At 37.1% G+C, this 21948-nt stretch overlaps 1 protein-coding gene across 1 annotated transcript in view; it reads right to left on the bottom strand.

Annotated features, from left to right (window-relative positions):
- LOC132854024 (ERC protein 2) overlaps positions 1-21948 on the bottom strand; it is a 197144-nt gene that overhangs the window by 21843 nt on the left and 153353 nt on the right. Inside the window, exon 17 of the mRNA XM_060882141.1 lies at positions 3804-3939. The gene's annotated coding sequence lies outside the window, so the exon portion shown is untranslated. The remainder of the gene's footprint in view (positions 1-3803; positions 3940-21948) is intronic.

The following is a 21948-nucleotide window of genomic DNA, read 5'->3' as shown; positions in this document are numbered from 1 at the left end:
AAACAAGTCTGATCTATGGAGGACTGTCCTCACAACTTTTCAAAGATATGCTGCTAATGTCTTGGTGGCAGATACCACAGCACACAGGGTATTGGAAGGTCCATGCCTAAATGGGTCAGAGCTGTTCAAGTGGCACAAGAGGATCCTACACAATATAAGTTTTTTAATGTTATTATGTGTGTGTGTGTGTGTTTGTGTGTGTGTGTGTGCGTGAGTGTGTGGGGGGAGGGGGTGGTTGAGGGGCTTTGGTGGAAGAAACATTTGCTTTTGAGGATGAAATGAATTTTTAAGATTTCTTAAAAAGTAGGGACTCATTTACCTCTACCTTGTAACTCATAAAGATAAATATAGAGCGAGGGGGATCACATAAACATTAATGCCAAAGAAACTGTAATAATAGTTGTTACATCTCTGCTCTTTCATTGAGTAGGACCATATCTCACACAGCAAGAATTCTCGCAACGCTACTTCAAAGACCTGACACTGCAAAAAAGCTCAGAGGAGGGAGACGTGCGGCCTGTTAAACCTGTGCCCCGGACAAACATGGCAAGATTACTGTGTGTCTGAAGCACGTGATGCATGCTTCTGTGTACAGAAAAATACATCTTCCTCTGAAGACATGATCATCCTATGACCTAACTTCAACATTTACTTACACTGGGAACATACACACACACACAAACATATACATTCATGAGAAAGAGTAAATAGGGAAAAAATAGAGAAAGCCTCGAGTCAAATGACCAACCTTTTTTTTTTGCGTATTTTTAACAACTTCTGTGTAGGTGTGTTTTAATCAGACTGCCCTGCATTACACTGTTATTCACAAACATCCGAACACAGTCATATACTTGTATTTAGCACATAAATATTCATGCAAACATCCTACAAGAAGGTATACAGCACATATTTTTCCACTCAAAAGTCACAGTAACAGTTTGTGCTTTTCACATCATCAGTGACACGAACTACATTTTGATTTGAACTGAATCTACAATTGTTGCTAATTATCTTTAATAAACTAAAATTAAACAATAAGAAATCTACAAAATTGTATTTATTAGCAATTGATTTACATTGAAATCCTTTCACCTGCACAAAGAACTCAAACATTTGTCGCTAAAAAATACAATATTTTCTATTTACCACCAAACCAGTACCAAGAGCAATAGAAGTGGAATTAATATCAGTGTTCATTGATAGTTATACAAACTATATATATCTCAATATATCTATATCAATATATATAGAAATAGATAGATAGATAGATAGATAGATAGATAGATAGATAGATAGATAGATAGATAGATAGATAGATAGTTTGTATAACTATCAATGAAACTGAGCACAACATACACACACATCATCTGTATGGACTGCACAGACCTACACCACATACACACAATTCTAATATACATCTATCAACTTGTTTACATGTTGCTTACATTCATCAAACTGTTTACATGCTTACTGTTTACAAACTGTTTACATGCTGTTTTGCACACTTTTTTTTTTTTTCCCTTTTTTGCTCTTTGCACACACACTGTCTAACATTCCAGTCATTTTGCTCATACTGTACAATATTTCAGTTGTTGCTGTTTTTGCACAATCTTATACACTATCTCAGGGACCTGCTGCTAAGAAACTGTGTTCATTCTAATATTACTGCACGCAATATTGTCTGAACTTACATATAGTATTGACACTGGTCGGTCGGCGCTGTTTTTTGTTTACTGTCTTTTGTGTATTGTCTTTTTTGTATTTTGTGTATTGTCTTGTAACCTTTTGTCTGCACTGTCTTTTGTCCTGCATTGTCTTGTCTGTCTTGTCCTGCACTGTCTTGTTTGTATTGTCCTGCACTGTCTTGTCTGTCTTGTCCTGCACCGTTTGCACCAGGTTGCACAGTTGCACTTTACTGTATGTGGCAAGGACTACTTACTAAGTCCTTATAGCCCTGTCTTTGTTTTATGTAGCACCATTATCCTGAAGAAACGTGGTCTCATTTCACTGTGTACTGCAACAGCTATATAATGTTGAAATGACAATAAAAGCTTCTTGACTTGACTTGGCTGAAAAAAACTGCATCATACGATGCTCATCAGCAATTATATACACAAATGAATACATGAAACAAACAAACAAACAAACAAACAAACAAGCAAGCAAACAAATACATTTGTAAAATAAGTTAATTTGTATGCACTTGAAGGCAATATTATATATATTTTTTTATTTCTGCATGTTTTTTTTTTTTTTTCCAAAAGATTTGTATCAGTACAAAACTTGTTTGGTTGTACGATCAAATGATTTATGATCTTTTTTTCCAGCCATATTTTATCATCAGTTTGAAAAAAAATAAAATAATAATAATAATAATAATAATAATAATAATAATAATAATCATCATCATCATCATCATCATCATCATCATCATCATCATCATCATCATCATCATCATTCTAAACAATTGTAATGCCCCTTATCATAACTAATAACACATATATAATAAATTATTTCATCAGTAAATTTAACAAACATTATTATTGCTCATATGACATGATAAATAACATATTGATGATACAAACATACTTCATATACAGTATAGCTTTTTTTCATTGTCTGTAATGCTGAACTCATTCCTAAAAACCCCAAAACCCTGCTGAATCATTAGAATACTGTTTGCTGCAATATCATAAATCTATTTGCAGCCACACAAAGACAAATGATTTATATAAACATTCAAACATCCATATTACACTGGACTACTTTGTCTACCCATGCTTCCTCACTGTCACTCAGCCTGATGCACATTTTCCACTCATCTCAACTGCAATCAATTTGGAATGTTATGTTAGGTAATTACATTCAATTCACTTGGAGTGTATTTAAAAAACATCACGAATGGCTGGTGCTTCCACCTAGTATGGTTGGCATTATATGTAGTAGACGTTATAACAAGAATAACTGCTCTGAGGCTAAAAGACCTGGTAGCACAAAAACAGTGATTGGAATAGTTAGAATAGAAAGAGGAATAAAGAGAGAGAGAGAGAGAGAGAGAGAGAGAGAGAGAGAGAGAGAGAGAGAGAGAGAGAGCGAGAGAGAGAGTTGAAGGGGAGCTGACAACGTTTGAATTTACTCAGCTGCTATTGAGCTCACAAGCAAGAGAAAAAAAAGCAAACTTGATTTCAACAGCACTAAAAATCATTAGGAAATGGGAGCAGCAGCAGTATATCAATATTCTTCACTCTGAGCATGACACGATGGTCATAATATACAAGAACATAATGATCATTAGGGCTTGAGTGATGGTGAATTAAAGGAGGAATAGGAAAAGGCACTATTAGCTAGTAAAAGTCATGGAAAAATGGAATGCAGACATGTTGTTTAATGATACTATTTAAAGAGAAGTGAATTCTTTAGTCATTGACTAAATGTAATAGTGCTGTCACTTCATGGATTCATTTGAATTAAAAAGAAGGATGTGATGGCAGAAGGATGTAACAAACTTAAAATGGTAGGAGTCAAGACATTACAGCTAAGTTGAGCATACTTTAATTGAGCATTACAAATGTACAAAACTGTAAATCAACAACAATAAAAATCTATAGTTTGTACTTTATCCTTTAATATATCCTGACACTTCCTATCAGCTTTTTTTAAATCAAATTTACTTTACAATTACATTAAATAAATTCCAAATATTACAAAAGTACTAATATATATAAATAAATAAGTATTTATTGGATAATACTACACAACTATCCAGGCAATAATGCGCAATAATTAAAAAATTCAACAAGTACCTGATCATTCACTCCTCTCCTCTGTATTTTCTTTCTCCCCATCCCCTCCCCATCCACCAGGTTAAAGACGAGACCCTCCTCGCAGAGATAAGGATGAGATAGTGCAGTGATAGATAGAGCTTCAGTGTTAGACTTCCTAAATGGGGGAACAAAAAAAAAAAACAAGACGCCAGCATTAATGTTGTAACTGACAGATAAATGTTAAAAATAAAAGTATAAATTTCCTTTTGTCGTTCCATCAACATTAATATATGACGCAAGCTGTGATTAAATAATGATGACATCATTTGCTTCCATATCTATTCAGGGAAAAATTTATAATGCACATGGGTTTGGCACCATTACAGCCAAATTTCTCCGGGCTAAATGACGCGACCTTTGTTGATGTTCAGAGGGTGTGTGTTTAAATTTGCAGCTTGATGGCACAGCAATTTCACAGAATTTCTACTGACTTTACACTCTTTGTAGTATCATCAGATTGCAGCATGCTTCATACAGAAACTCTTCTCATAGCCATGGTAAGCAAGGATGGCTTTGATGACTCGTGTGTATAATAATGAAAATAGTAACCTTTATGCAATTCTAACTAAGGATGGTCCATAATCTCTCCTCAGCCCTCCTGTTTCCAGTTCATCCATTACCCTGTTACACCATTCGCCACTCATCCAACCTCCTTCCCACCCAACCCTCCAAAGCACTACTGCTCCTTGACCTCAGCTCAATTCAACTCTCTCATTATGCTATTAACACCAATTCAGTCATTTGGGCCATAAGGGTATGTGTGTTTATATGTATGCTGAGAGGTGGAGGCAATTACGGCCGCACAGTACAGCTTTTTATTTTTTTTTTATTTTTTCCAGAGACTGCAATCAACCAATCAGCCTTCAAACGCAAGAGACTTAAAGCAAGCTGAGAGGTTGAAAGCCCCGGGAAACCTCACAGAGACCCTGGGAGCTCTGGGGTCAACTGCAATTTTCACTATTCACTTTGGAGGGAGGGAAGAGTGGGCTGGTAGGGTGGGGAGGATGGAATGAATAGAGAGAGAGGGAGAAGGGTCGGAGGAAAAGTTTTACTTTCTGCAAAACACCTCATAAGCTGTAAGCAGGGTGAAACAGTGTGCTTTCTAATTTTATCACTTCAGTGTTTCAAACTAGAGTGTACTGTACATTATAACAATCAGTCATGCAACCTGCTTTATATATTTTTTTTTTTTTTCAGTTTTATTTATTTGCAATTTAAAAACACTACTAGTCAGTAAATTCTTTTCACCTGCCAGAATTATATCTGGCTATCCTCAGTGTTTTTTTTTTTTTTTTTTTTTTTTTTACGTTCTTCTCTCTAATACCTTACAAAGACTCTTTGTTGTAATCAGAAATAATAAGATAAGAATCTGCACATTTATTTACAGAGCTAATTTTATTTATAGTATAGTATCTGCTTTGCCACCAGTATTCCTTTGGTGTGACTTGGAAAATTATATCATACAGTAGAATCATATTTTTTTAAGATAATATCCCAAACCACTCACGTTTCTTTCCCATAACACAGCTGCTAGGTTTTAACCAACAGATCATAAGTGGGAATGTTAGCAGAGCTGGTGGTTCAGTATAACTGTATCCACACATGATCACATTTAGAGCCATGTAAAGGTAAAAAATTGTCTCAAATTTCAACAGTGCATTTGAACATAAGTGCTTTAATTCATTAATTACACTTTAATTTAAGTCTAGTGCCTCTTGACTTCCTGTGTGACACAAACCTGAAATGCACCTCATCACCTTCAGGCATTTTCAAAAGTCTCCACAACAAACCTCCCCCTCCATCAGGCTTTTAACAAGCACCACATGGGGCCCCCCAAAGAAGCCCTCAAGCTCAAACAGCAAATTAGTCTGAGGACAGAGGAACCTAGGACCTGAGATCTGATGTAGTGGACCACTGATGTGCATTTGGATAAATAAAAACAAAGGTGTGTTCAGTTGTTAGCTGGAACAATTTGTAACTCCAAAATTTTAAAATTCCAGAGTTTCCAACATTTAGAAACATTTTATTAACAAGTTATTAACTTGTTTGTAGAAAGACGTTAATAAACTAGTTAATGTTAGTGAACTTCATTCACATTTCAGTTAATACAAAATGTTTATTACTTTCAAGGTTCACTTGAACTAAGGGAACCTCAATATTAAACATTAGCAAATAATTTCAGATAGAATCGTTAGGGATCGGAAATGAGTGTGCCCTGTTATGCTTCATTACATTCATTATTGTGTCACTTTTTTATACATACTTTGCCATAAATGTCCTAAATGTGCTCAGTTCTCATAGCCTTATAGCTAGCCACATGCACACACATGCACATATGTGCACAGATCCACACATCCTGCTTGTTCTGCAAACGATCACAGCTTAAGAGGCTAATTTCAGCCGATGGCTTACAGGTGGCAAGCACAAGGTGAGTTCTATCCATAAACGCACACAGACATACACACACACCAGACTGTAAGTATTCAGCTTAAAAAAGCTTAAACCCAATAAGCAAAAGGGAACAATTTTTCAACACCTTAATTAAACAAAAAAAGATCTATCATTACCGTCATTTCTACTTATATGGAAAATAAGACTGATAACAAGATATTTTGTAAATATTTCATTTTATTTAAGGACAGTGGTCACATGAAGCCATTAATTATCATGTAGTTGTTTGACTCCTTTTTAAAACCTAATGATAATTGTAATCGCCTGAACAACCCTGATCAGAAGTTTACATATCCTTGAAGGTTTTGCCGTATTATAAACACACAGGTGGACACACAGAGGTTTAAACTGCTATTAAAGGGAAGTTTCCACACCTGTGACTCATTGTAATTGTAAATAATGTCTGTGCATAAATAGTCAGTGAGTTTCTCAGCCAATGAGGTGATGCACTGTCTTGGCTGGAAACTGCACCATGGACTGCCAGTGGACAAATAAATTCCTAATGGAGCTGTGTAATAAGGTAGTTGAACTTTATAAAGCAGGAAAAGGATATAAAATGATATCTAAACACTTGAAAATGCCAGTCATAACTGATAAAGAGGTGGGAAATAAGAGGTTCTGTTGATACTAAGCCATGGTCAGGTAGACCAAGAACGATTTCACTCAATACTGCCAGAAAAGTAACCAACAAACAACTTTGAGAGAAATACAGGCCACTCTGGAAAAAAAACTTGTTTTGTTTCAAGGAGCACAATAAGGAGGAACTTGAACACACATGACCTGCATGGCCAAGCGCCGTTACTGCTCTCATGCCACAAAAGACCCGTCTTTAGTACACCAGACAGAACCTTGACAAGCCCCACAGCTTATGGAGCAGAGTCATTTAGAGTGATGAGACCAAAATTTAACTGTATAGTCACAACAATAAATGATGTGTTTGGAGAGGAGGCAACAAGGCCTACGGTGAAAAGTACACCATCCCCACTGTAAAGCATGGTGGCGGATCGCTTATATTGTGGTTCTGTGTAAGCTCCAGTGGTACAGGGAAGTTAGTCAAATTTGATCGCAAGATGAATGCAGCATGTTATCAGAAAATACTGGCAGACAATTTGCATTCTCGCCTTCGGATGTTCCAACATGACAGTGATCCAAAGCCAAGGATGACCCTCCAATGGCAACAGCAGAAAAAGCTGAAGATTCTGAAGTGTCCATCACAGTCTCCTGACCTAAATATCAATGAGCCACTTTGTTAAGATCTCAACCAAAACATTTACAGGAACTGGAGGCATTTTGCCAAGAAGAACGACCAGCTATACCAGCTGAGAGTATTATAAATCACATGCACTATTATTACAAGAGACTTCATGCCATCATTTATGCTAAAGGGGGCAATACTTGATATTAAGGTCAGAACTAAAGGTATGCAAACATTTCAACAAGGATTATTTCTCTATTTTCTTTTTCGATATGTTTTGTCTGATGATTGTGCCATTCTGTTATGCCTTACATATTAACTTGAGTCCTATAAGAAATAAACTAAATTTGTTTTGCCTTCTCACTCATGTTTTCTTTAAAGAAATGGTACACAACTTGCAAGTTCTCCCAAGGTATGCAAAATTTTGAGCACAACTGTATGTGCATCTTTAGACAAGTCAAATATGTACACACACCCACAGATTCTCAAGCCTCTACACACATTTGCACCCACGCCATGCTCTCAACGAACAAACAGCTCTGCTTTTAAAACTTGCAATGGCACACACGTAAAGCAAGAATGTAAGTACAGTAAATCCCAACGTACACATGCTTCTGCTTCTCTCATTCTTTCAGTCTCTGTGCAGATTGAGCTATGGTTTGCTTTGAAGTCCTGTTCCAGGAGAAGGTCTATCGGGCTTGCAAATCATATGCAAGCACACACACACACACACACACACACACACACACACACACACACACACACACACACACTCATCAGAGGTATAGTGAGACTTTGAAGTGGGTTTGTTATGCAAGCAATAAGACGAAAGGTGTTCACAGTGACTAACTGTTATTTCACTTTTTGTTGTTTTTATTTTTAATAGGAGCCAGGTCTGGCATGTTTGGACCTTTATAGTTGAAGTTTCACCTTTGCAATGTGCCTGTAAAATGTGTTTGTTATGTCAAACATGCATTCAAAATAGTGAAAAAAAGGCACAATATACAAATAATTATGATCATCCTTTCCCTTTAAACCTGCAGCAAGTTTATCCAAACTCTCAGCCTTAACATAAATCTATCCAGACAAAAACACAATCATTATTAATTCCCCTTTTTCTTTTTAGAAGCCTTTATTTCTCGCATATACATTACAACACAGTGAAATTCTTTCTTCACATATCCCAACTTTGGAGGTTGAGGTCAGAGCACAGAGTCAGCCATGACACAGCACATTATATTGACAGAAAATTGATGCTTTAATTGATAGTAAAATGATTTAAAAAAAGGTTTAAGGAAGCTTGGTTCAATTGTGAGCTCAGCTTACTGTCTGTCTGGGGTTTCTGTGCATCTTCTTCCCATGTCTGTAAAGGGTTTCCTCCAGGTTCTCTGTTTTTCTCCCAACTCATGAAATTACTTTAGGTAAGAGAATATTTGTACCCTATTTTAAACAGGTAGCAATTTAGGCGTGCTTACTTCTTAAGTTTCACCGTGTTTACAAAAAAGCTGAACCGAAGAAAACTTAAGATTCACTCACACGTCGTATATGAAGGATATGCAATCAAATCTTTTATTTATTTCTGACACGAGGCTTCAGATGTAGTTGCTGTATATATATCAGCTTTCTGTACTTATAAAAACCAAAATAAAACATTTGTTTGTTTAGATTCATTTGTAGATAATCATCTCTTAAAACGTCGTGTCAAAACTCCTCTCCTCAATATTAAAACACCAGGGTTATAAACATGGTGAGAGCTGCTTAAAAGTTTACACTGGTGTGGCTTGGCAGTGCTGGGTCTGGTGTGGTGGCAGTAAAAAGCAGCTGCAAGTAAATGGAGCCCACCATGAACGCACTTGTGTGGCACTCCGGGATACCGCAAGCTGGAGGAAGAACATGCCTGTGCACATTGCCATAGAGGTGAGAAGAAAGCGGCGAGAAAAAGAGAAATCTGCGAATTTGAACATGAGCCAACTCATCACTCAACAGTTTAAGAGAGAAAGACCAAGGGAGAGATACAGACAGGATAGCCGAGGTAGAGAGAAATGGGAAAGCCCACTTTTCCTGAGCTGGTGTAGTAACACGCGTGCGAGAGGGTTTGACGAGCGGGTGTATGATCGGTCTGGCTAATTGCATGTCTATGTTGTCTCATCTGTCAAGCTTGTTCAATTACACATAATCCCTGTGCTGACATACACTATCCCCTCAACCAACCATGCACACCATATAGGCCATGTACACACACACACATACACACATACAAATAAGATTTTTCCATCTGTCTATCTATCTATAGATAGATAAGATATATGTCTTCTTAAGGGTCACACTAAAATAATAGATGAATTCTGCAAAACACAAGAACTGCAACACCTAACACAAAAAATTCAAGTTCTCAGTTACAATTATTTACTTTTTTCATTGAAATGCTGATTACCTCTTTTGAGTGACACATCGGTTATAAAACTGGAAACAACTCTTGGCCGATGGCAGCAGTGGAAATTTGGGTCTTGCCCACCCAATCGAAGTTGGATTTTTTTTTGTTATTTTAGCCTAAGGTAAAAATAACACAGCAAATACCAGCATGATTTCTGATTGGGTGGACAGCCTACAGCCAATGGACACTGATCTGTCTTCAGCAGCCCCACTCAAAGACCCGCCTGTCAGTTCGACACTCTTACAGGCTCTAGCTGTTTTTTTTTTTTTATTATTTATCTACTTTTCTCAATGTGTTATTACAGTGCATCAGTTAAAGAAAGCTCATAATTTGACCAAGATTAAATTTTATTATGTTTAATTGACTGTTGTTACAACTTTCGTATTGTGTGCTGTACCTTTTTTAAGCACATAAAGTACTGTAATACTAATGCTGCCTGTTTCTCTGTTGCTAGCACATCTGAGGATACAGTACAGCTAATTCCAGTTTACCCTTCACAAGCACTGCTCCTCCCCATTCCTCAACAAGTGCCCCAAAGCAAACATATCTCTCGGGTATTTCAGCCCCACACATGCATCCAGCTACAGGCATGTGACGTGCAGAAGCAAAAAGGGAAACAGTTATGTCAAGAGCATCCTTAGTGTAGTTAAGTTTGTGTGTGTGAATGAGTTAGAGCTCTGTGGAATTTTGTAAATGTTGGTTATGGGGAGAAATTGATTAGGTGTTACTGGCCATGAAATTCAATTAGGTTCAATTTATTGATAGGAACAAAGTTCTAATAGATGTTTATTAAGAAACTAATCACACTGGCCAATGCTCAGAGGAAGTGCAGTTCAGGTCCAGTTTTTTTATGCCACATTTGGGCTATTTTAATACTCTATTACAACTAAGGCATTTGAATGAAATCTAATACGTTTTAGCATACATGTAACGTAGGTGTCTATGCTGCCAAGAACTTTTTCTACCGTAAGATATTATATATGGAAAATACTGGGAGAGTGAAAAGGGGATTACGGAGTGCAGAATATCTGTATATGATAAATGCGTGTGTACCACATCGACTGTTTTCCATGCAAAGACAGAAACAAAAGAACAATGTTTCTCCCTTTTCTAATGCCAAAATATTTTGGCCTAATTTCAGGTATTCTGTGTGGTTTTTGAGATGTACTTGCACTGGAAAATTTGCGGAAACCTGGCATCCCTGGTTAATGGTGACAGGAAACACACCTGCTCTATTGAATACAGTCGGTACAAAATGAGGCTTTACTGTATGCTGTCGACTCTCAACTGCTTATTATGTGGTAACTCTAAAAATGCACTAGATGGTAGCGTGAATAATAAATCATGTGGGTTTTTTCTTACTTTGTTTGTGGCTATGCCATTATGTCATCCTGATTCAAACAATAGTATTGTCTACATAAATATTTTTTTTTTATTTCCTTACTTTCTTAATTCATATGTTTATATGTTTTATCTTTATATGTTATTCTTATATTTATTTAAAGAATTGGAAATCTTTGTTTTCTCTTTGGTGAACATACACATTACTGTTTGATCATACAAAGACACTAAAATGTGTGTCTCTGTGTGTGTGTGTGTGTGTGTGTGAGAGAGAGAGAGAGAGAGAGTGAGAGAGAGAGAGAGAGAGAGAGAGAGAGAGAGACAGACAGACAGACAGACAGAAACACACACACTGTATAATATGTCATTTCTCTTTGAGTGAATAATACACATAAACAAAAGTCATTTGAGCTTTCAAAAGTAGGCTGGCTTGGAGCTGAAATAAAGGATTTTTTTAAAACACTGACAAAACATTTATGCTCTCGGCCTCCTATCACTTTTTTCTCATTGTTCTCATCTATCACTCGTGGGCTCGCTGGAAATAAGCTGTTTCTTCCAGCAAAGTTGCAGCAAGAATTATGGTTAATTGGCCACAGAAACAATAAAAAGTAATGTAACAATATAAAGTAAATGCTAATGTTGTCACACACAGGAAAAACTGTTGTTGGCTCCCGACCTAGTACACCCCTCTGACACACACACACACACACACACACACACACACACATATACACACACACACACACACACACAGCTGATATGCTATTGAATCATTTGGATTGACTCAGGAATTGGCAGGCTTATCCTAGGCCACTGTAGAGTATGGACTTACATCACTGATTAGAATTTGGAGCCGTCCTGTACAGTGCCATGCTGATAATGAAACATGGCAGCTACTGACTGCTGATTAATACTAGATGGCAACTGTAAAGAGAGTGCGTACTCGTAAATGTATTGGCTTCGCTGTAGTACATACCTCATACATTTGTCTGGCCTTTGTGTGTGTTAGTATATCATGGTGAGGCCCAGCGTATGTCAGATATTCCTTTCATCACAAGCATAAGAATGAATATCTTACAGTTTTGGCCTTCTGGAGACATTTAGAAAAACAACAACATTTAGGTGTTAGATTATAGGTGTTGTCAAAGCAGTTATTTCCTACATTAATAATCATGTCAAGGATTGCAACCTTTTGCCCAGAAACTCTGCCACTTAAATTGGAACATAATTAAAGGAGCCAAAATGCCTTTTTTAATAGTAAGACTAATTGTAAGATAAAACTAGGCCGGGAAAGGCATGTGAGGTACAGTAGGAAAAGGAAGTCTGTCTTTATGAAACGCTCTGTGTATGTTTGTGCCGATTGTCTGTCCTGTCTGTCTAGTTTAGGCAAAAAAGTTCATCCATGACCAAGCTTTATTATGGAGGATGGCACACAGCCTATGAGAACGATTTACATCCCAGAGCAAGAAAATCGGGATGCAGACTTCATGTTGAGGACGGTGCTGATGCCTGGAGTGCCGCCTCCACCCCCCAGATGGAGAGAGAGCATTTGGCAGATTTTCAGCTTGGCAGATGTGGATCTGTTCGCCTCTGAGGAGTCAATGCACTGTCCACTATGGTTTTCCCTTTCTCATCTGGATGCCCTGGTACAGACATGGACTAGGCTCCATGGAAGCTCTTGGGTTAGAGGCAGGCCTCTCATCTGAGGTGATAGAGACACTATTGAATGTTAGGGCCCCCTCCACTAGGAAGCTGTATGCTCTGAAGTGGAGGCTTTTCTGCCTCTGGTGCGATTACCACAGTCAGGGTCCAATTCACTGCCTCATCGGTACAGCGCAGGAGTGTCTAGAGTCTCACCTTTCCTCGGGCCTGTACCTGTCTACTTTAATGGTACATTGCTGCTAACCGTGAACCTGATCTCGGGGCCTCCTTGGGTAAATACCCTCTGGTCTCTGGTCTGCTTGGTGAGGCCTTCATTCCTGGGACCTCTCTGTGGTCATGGAGGGGGCTGATGGAAGCCCTCTTTGAGCACATGGAGACGTTTATGTCCCTGAAGACGGCTCTGCCTGTCACTCCCGTCTGTCTAGAACTTGCCTCTGGCATGGGTGAAATATGTCCCCAAGGTGCCCAGGATGGCCGGTTGTTTGGTCATCCTACAGGCCTACTGTCCTCTGCCCAATGAGTCAGTGAAACAGGAGAGGCTGCATTTGCTTTGCCATCCTCCCTATGTCTGCTTTGGGAGCTGGAACAGGAGTGACCCGTTCTCCAAACAGCGCCTGGCACACTGTAGTAGTAGTAGAGGCCATTACTCAGGCCTATGAGGCGTGCAGTGTTGCTTCACCTCTAGGTATCAGTGCTTACTCCACTAAGGATTTCACCTTGTTCAGTGCCTTGGACAGGCAGTTTTGTCCTCTCCACACACCTTTATCAGGCTCTAGAACCTAGACCTGGACCCCACTTCAGGGTCCCAGGTCCTATTGATGGGCTATTGATGTTCTGTTCCATGTCCACTCATGCTCTCTCATTCTCTGGCACAGTCATTAACCAGTGCATGGTGGCGTGGGTACTGACGTTCCCATAGCTTCAGCCCCAAAGCAGTGTTGAGCTGCATCGTTTGCCACACCATGGGTGTCCACTCGCATTTATACACTTTTTCTTGTTTACAATGCACACACCACTAATGATTGTCTTCTGTTTCCTCTTCCTTCATGCACTATTTATTGTTTATACACTTGTGTCTTGTGTATATCATGTTTAAATGATGTCAGGGGAAGCAGGAGGAGTCACAGAGTCTGAATTTGATTGTATTTCCATGGCAATAATTATTATGCATGTGGGATAATTATGCATATTATTAGTACTACAACAAAAATAGGACATTGCATTACATATGTTGTTTCAACTGGATTTTGACATTTTTTATTATGTCCTGCTTATAACGTACAAAGCTGATCTTCTAGTTCATCACTTGCGCTCTGCAGATTTAGACTGGTATGACTTTCACGTTATAGCATTCAAGTTTTGGGTATTCCATCTGTGTCTCCTCTCTTTTTTTCTCATTGTTAGCAGTCTCTCATCAGTAACTAAGGAGTTCCTCCTCTTTACCTCTTTCTAAATCTATAATCTCTACCTGTTTTTATTTTCATCACAATGTACTGCTATCCAACTGCTCTTACCTCCATTATGCCTTGTTGTATAACGTGTTTATCTGTTGTTAAAAATGTTTTTTTTTAATATAATGGGTATTTTTTGCATATTATTCCTATGATGTATGCGATTAAGCTTATTTGCTTAATTGTTGTAAAATATATTGTTATTGTCCTTCTGCTGCTCCCTGTTCAGGGTCACCACAACGAGTCATCCATCATATTTGATGGATGCACATATTTGTTTTTTGGCACAGATTTTATGCTGGATGTCCCTCCTGATGTAAATTTTATCCAGGCTTGGGACCAGAAAAGGAAGTTGGCTGCGTTGATTCCCTGCCTGGAAATTGAACCCAGGCTGTGGGTATTTGTATAGTGTGGTTGTTTGTTTATTTTTTGTATATCATATTTTTATGGTGCAGTTTATTTGTTAATTTGTTGCATATGATGATTGTATGGTGTGGTTATTTGTTTATTTGTTGCATATGATGTTTGTACAATGAGCTTATTTGTTTATTTGTGTATAAGATGTTTGTGTAGTGTGGTTATTTTGTTTATTTGTTGCATATGATGTTTGTATGGCATGATTATTTGTTTATTTGTTATATATGATGTTTGAATTGTGCAGATATATTCTTTGTTATATTATTTGATATATAGATGTGTGTGTGTGTGTGTGTGTGTGTGTGTGTGTGGTTTTGTTTTTATTTTAAGTATATAATAAGAGAAGATTCTTAGTATTCAATTATTTTTGTTATATTAGACTTTAAGGAGTATTTGTTTATTTGTCAAAACAGATGTTTGTGTTTGCATGCAATTATTTTTGATATATTTGTTGTAAAAGATGCTTATTTTAAAAGTGATGGAAAATATATAAATTACATTTTTATTAATTGTCTTATTCTTTTTGACCTTTTTCCAAAACTATGCTCAACACATTTAGCATGTGAATGGAAGAACAGCATTTTCCCCTCATACCAATTAAAAAAGAATGTATTGTCTATATAATAACACAAGAAAAAAAATAAGGTAATTAAGCATATCAAAGCTTCATCTGAGTTGAGACAGACGATAAAGAACAAGCGACTAGTAAATGACTCCAAACTCCAAACATCATTTTGTAAATGCGCAATTATGTAAAAATAAGCTAACCACATATTTAACTTTTGCTTTTTTGGTTTTGGTTAATTTGCCTTAAAAAGTATACAAAACCAATTTCAATGTTTCAGGGAACTACTGTATGTGTGTGTGTGTGTGGGGGGTGTTTTGGCCTTGGGGTTTTGGGGCAAATATTGAACGTAAGAATATGTGACACTTTTAATCTTTCGGGGGAATATTTTAATAGCAAACTGCCATTTACACTTACATTTAAAATAATGTAGTACTACTACTGCTGCTACTACTACTACTACTACTACTACTACTACTACTACTAATAATAATAATAATAATAATAATAATAATAATAATAATAATAATAATAATAATAAGAGGAAGAAGAAGAAGGAGAAGAAGACGAAGAAGAAGAAATAAAAACAACTCCACCCCAACCTCCCAAAAAATTACAAAACAAAAGCCAAATAATGATGTAAAATTTGTAGTAGGTGTAGGCATTATATATAGTAAAACACAAGTCAATAGAAATACTCTACACATCTAGAACTAAAGCATGTGTGTGTGTGTGTGTGTGTGTGTGTGTGTGTGTGTGTGTGTGTGTGTGTGTGTGTGTGTGTGTGAATGTTCATGTAAATTTACAGGCAGAGAAAAAACAGACCATTTATTGGCCAGGCAGAGAGCTGAATGTGGCTTTTTTGAACAAACTTTAACAAGTATGTGAAATCCAGATGCAGGCATGGGAGTCTGAATTAAAATGCTAGAGCTTGATGTGTGACAGAAAATACTGCAGCCCTAAGGGGCTGTCTGGGAATACACATACACACACACACACCACACCACACACACACACACACACACACACACAAACAAAAAGAACCAGAACTCATCTATAAAACAGTAGGGCCAGGTTGTCCTTGAAGGGTAAAAAGGTAGTGAATACTGAGGGCTAACAGTCATTTACTTTGGGTTTATACATAGAAGCTGTTCATGCACTGGGAACCACTTACCCACACATTCATTCACACCTAGGACCAGTTTAGGGACACCAATCTACCTAATAATAAACACCTAATGTCTTGTTAGCGAGAGATCTAATGTAGAATTAATAGAGTTAACAAACATTGTACTTAAAGTTCATTATGTTCTTATGCACAAATTTTATCGCTGCAAGTCTCCATACAAGCTGCACCATGAAGCTGCCATTAAATGTTCCTCCTCCTCGTTGCTGGTAATAATAATGTTTATCAGTAGGGAGCATTCTAAATCAGATTCCTTGCCTATAAAATTAAACATTCTAGAGGGTGTTTATACGTTTGTATATAAAATTCAGTAGTGTGTATATGCATCGTATCATATGTGATAAAGTAAAAGAAGTGTGTTCTCTTTACCCTCTACTGTCTTTATTCCCATTGGTAGTCAGTGCACCAAGTCACTCCATATTTGCATAAACCTTCCTCAAATTTGTCAAACCAAGTGCAACTTGGTCTCTGGTCATCACAAGTCACTGGATCTATGAACGTAGCTTTAAGGGGTGTGGCTGGTAATCAGTTTAGCTGGGATAGTTAATGACCTACACAATATGGATGTTGAAGCTTTGGTACTGTACCTGATCTTTTGTACATATATCGTATATTGTACACATGAGGAAGTGAGATAAAAATAGATAAAATAGACAGGCTAAAGCACTAAAATGCCACTGCATTGCTCACTTGAGGAGCTAGGGCTATATCCCACCGCACCACTATTAGCAAGAAGTTGAATGATTTTGTGGGTAATGTAGGAAGCCAATGACCAAAATGACCAGACCAGAATTAAGCTAAAAATTAAAAATGAAATCTGGGATAGGTTTAACAGTGTGAATTTTTTGCACAAAACTATTACCGGTGAAGACATGTAATTTTTTGTCATGATAACTGTATTCATGTTTTAAGACTTTTTGAGGACACTCAATACCCCTATGCCCAAATCTGCAGGAAAACTGAAGCACCCCTGAATATGTGGTTAACTTATATATCGCAAAACCCCGATATCTTGGAGAGATTGTTGGATGCCATGTTAATAACAGATGAAAGCTGGGTGGAATTTTCCTTGTAGTGGTAATCATACATAGATTTAAGTACTCATTTTAGCTTGCCTAACTATAAATCCTCATCTCTCTAGAGAATATAAAATCTGATACTATGATTTGCTTAAGTGAAAGGAATCTGATTTTGGGTTTTCTGTACTCATACTGAAAATGTGAAATTCCATACTGAAAAATCCAGCTGTTCTAGTCATATCTCTACATATCTCCCAGCAGTTCTTCATGAACCAATCTGACATTTTACACTGGAAACTGATTTATGTCACGGATTACCGTTAAATCCCACTTATCTTTCCTTCAGCCATATCTGTACACTACTATCCACTGCTACAATGAGAACATGCAGAGCATATGTGTAGTGTACACATCTAGAAGATAACCACAGCACAATTTAGTAGGAAATTGATTTTTTTTTTCAGCTTTACACCCATTCATCAGTACAAATTATTACAGAAATAAGTAAGAGAAAATTTTCTTCAAATGGAACAAAAAGAGTCAGTGTCCCAAAAATGCTTGTTAATTGCCTGGAATAGATGTTTATTTAGACGTGTTTCTATTCGATTAGTCAAGTGCCTCAAAAGAAGAGACGATAGAGAAGGGAATAAATCAGGCATCCCGTTACAGGGGCCCAATTTAAAACGTCTGTTCATTTGTTTGTATATAACTTAGCCACACCCTATCCTGCATGTAGACCATGTACAAGGAATGTAAGTCCTGGGACAGGAAAGAAAGGAGACAGTGTGTGGAAAGAAAATGAGAGAAAGACAGACAAGACAAGCTACAACAACAGGAATTGGAGAAAGAGATGGTTAAGTGAGAAACCCTGCCAGGTAATAATGCAAACAAATAAATACAGAAATAATTTCAATTTAGTAAATGAAAAGAAGAAAGAGAGAGAGAGAGAGAGAGAGAGAGAGAGAGAGAGAGAGAGAGAGAGTGTCCACTATTTTGAGATATATGATACGAGGCAAAAGTTAATCACCAGGTTTGCAGATATGTGAATTATACCAAGTCTGTAATTTGGAGGCGAATTATGCCTTGAACTTTTGTCCTCATGAGTGGCAGTTTTTGAGTACATATGTTTTTCCTCTTCAATTTGAGACATTTTCAAAGGCTTTTTTTTTTTTTTTTTTTTTTTTAAAATTAAAAAGCACCTAAATTAAATAAAAACACCAATTGTGACAAAAATAATTATTCATCCAAGCAAATGTTTTGCTTATTTCTTATAATAAGCCTATTTTTTTATTGAAGTTTTCAACTGCATAACACATGAAAAAGAAGAAAAAAAAAATAATGAGGGATTTCCAGATGATGTTTATGTCCTACACAAATGAAACAACAATCAAAGTAATGCATGCCAGTAAAACAGCATTTTATTACATACATTGGGTTCAGATTCAGAGTTTTAACTGTTTTTGTGTATGTACTGCATGCCCAGAACATTTTGTAACTGTTCTCTGTTTTTGATTTTTATCATCATCTATTTTCTTAGCAATTCCTTATTGGTTTATTGCCTTATTGGTTACACCATTTGACCAAGGTATGACATTATAAATCACTCACTAGCATGTTAAGTTTGGTTCCAAAATATGTGTGTGTTAACTGGATTGCTTAACAAATTATATCCACCTTCCAGAGTCTAAGAAACTGATGTTAAATCCTAATAAGGAGCTAAAGCAGAGGACACATTGGACAAAAAGTCTGAGTAAGAGTCAGACATAACAAAATAAGAGCCAGCTGTAAATGAACAAATAAACAACAGCATTGGGAATTGCTGCATCCAATCAACAGCAATTCAGTGAGCTGATCATTTACAGTCCCTCTTCACGGCATCACAGTAAACTGGAACCTGCTTACTTTCTCACAATTTCTATTTACTAGTTTGTCTCCTTTCTACTGTTACACTAATGTGATTATTTTTTTCTTTCCCGGCAGTTAAATACTCCCTTCCTTTTGATTTTTTCTTGCCACCGTTCTCTTTTTGTATCCAACCTGGACTTAGATTATTTAAAAATCGCTCTACTTTTGAATTCTCTTTCTGTCTCTGACACACTCTAATCAGTCTGACCTACATAGCATTGCCTACCACCATGTGTTAGTTGCAAGTGCTAAATTCTTGTCCTATCTCACATGAAGTAAAACATCCTGAAGAAATAGAACAAGTGGACAAGCGAGAGAAATACGTTTATACTTTCATGCCCCCGTATTTTTTAGCAAGAAACTGTGCGATTGCAAAATCAGAGGTTATTGCGCCATTACATGCCTGCATATAGACAACCCAAACACATGGTGGAACCAAGCAGAATATCCTTCTTCTTTCTCCTTCTTATTTCTTGTTACAGCAGATTCCTAATGCATGATGTCTCTATTCTGTAGGCCTTCACCGTTTGTCTTTACTGTACACCACAGGTTCTGGTGCTTTGGGTCATATTTGCACTGTTTGTGTAAAAGAACTGTTAAAAGTTGTCTATTTGTACATGCTACTGTGTAGAAAATGTAGTTACAGAGGACTTGAATTAAAACCTACAATGCTCATTTGTGTCTAACTGAACTTAAGTGAACACTGTAGGTGTTAATTCAACAGTGGAGCTTTTGCTGTGTGTCTCCAGATCTTAAGTTGGCTGCGATCCGGTAAGATGAGGAGAGGCGAGCATGGACACTAATCCTCTGCTGAATGTCGTCTTACAAGACCATGACCATGCCTGAGCCTCACACATACACCACACACACACACGTATACATATACTTGTAAAAAAATCCCTTCATCCATCACACAATGCTAAAGCAGAAAATTCACTTAAGAATTGTCGCGAAGGAAAGAAGCAGGAAAAAAAAAGCTCTGGGAATGATCAAGGTTTTAGCTAACCCTCCTGGCCACCCTTACTCTGTTACATTAACCAAACGCATGCTAATCTAAAGAGACAGTGCCACAGACAGGGGGCTCAACTCCCACACATCATAACATATTTCCCCCTCTTTAGCATGTGCTATTGACAGGACTGCACACACCCCAGCTCAAAACACCACAGCTGAAATTGTAACAGCAGTATCACATAATTCAATAATCGTATTGTGCTAATGGCTACTCTTAGTGCTGTGGGTGTGTTTGTTATGTCTACTCTTTAAAATAGAAAATTCAGGCAACCAGCCCATAGCAGTGGTTGTGTGGTTACTGTGTGCATTACTTATTGTAAATCTTTAAAAATTAAATTTGGTCTGTAGCACAATAGAATTAAGCGAATTTTGATACTGATCTCTCTTTGTTTTTTTTTTTTATTTAACTTTTTTTCATAGGTGTCAATGAGGCTTCCGTTTCTCCTTGGGTGGGTTGGGATAACAGGTTAAAAAAAATGAAGCCGAAAACGGAAAGAGAGATGAAAGCTCCTGCTGGTTTTAATGCTTTATCTGATTTCAGTGTATTAAACTGTGGAGAGGGTTCAGCTATCCAAGGCTGATCAGTGAATGTGGGATAAAAAGAAAATACTGGAATGTGTCTAAATTGTCTCAGGGAAAAAAAAAAAGTTAAATGTTATTTTTCTACTTTTCTGCTTCCTCCAGTGTCAATCTTGATCAGAAATGTTTAAATACTGTTAGGCAGGTTTATACTGTGACTTATCTAAGGTGGAGAGTGCGTCTGGGAGAGATTCTGTTTAATGTCACCACATAGGGTAAAACAGAACGAGAATACATGTCTGTGTGTGTGTGTGTGTGTGTGTGTGTGTGTGTGTGTGTACTGTGATACACAGTATATCCAAACTGTCTATTTTTTAATGATTTATTTTTTTTAAGTTACTATGGAGTTACTATGAAGTTGTAGATGTTTAGCATTATTATAGTTATCCTGTAGCTATTAAAGTATGTAGTCTTTTAAATTAAATGCATTTAAAATAAAGCATAATAGGAATAAATCCATAGATCAATAAAATAAAGAAAGAAAAATCATTTACTGTTCATTTTAATGCCAAGTGTTACTGCTTGAAAAGTACTAGAATAAACAGCATTAAAATGCTCTGTATATTATTTTAAAAAATGATAGAGATTTACCTATAGGCATGAATATAGTTCATAGGTATTAAAGCCACCATAGCTGGTTCAAAGCCTGTATAGTTCAGTATAGCTAGCTGTGAAGAGAAATCATCCAGGACACCTCTACATCATAATGCTACTGCATCATTTGACATAAAATGTACAGACTATTAAACAGGGAAACGTGCACGTTACAGCAGACTATATTGCTTACTCTTCCCAGAATAAGTGAATCTTATGGAACCGGTTCACGCAAAAATGAACAATGTTTTTGTGATAAGTACTTCTCAGATGGGAAGCTTAAGGAACAAGCATCACCATCACCGAACTTA

Source organism: Tachysurus vachellii, chromosome 11, assembly GCF_030014155.1.
Source record: "Tachysurus vachellii isolate PV-2020 chromosome 11, HZAU_Pvac_v1, whole genome shotgun sequence".
NCBI lineage: Eukaryota > Metazoa > Chordata > Actinopteri > Siluriformes > Bagridae > Tachysurus > Tachysurus vachellii.
The sequence above is the reverse complement of the archived record's forward strand: the minus strand, read 5'-3'. Positions and strand labels throughout refer to the sequence as shown.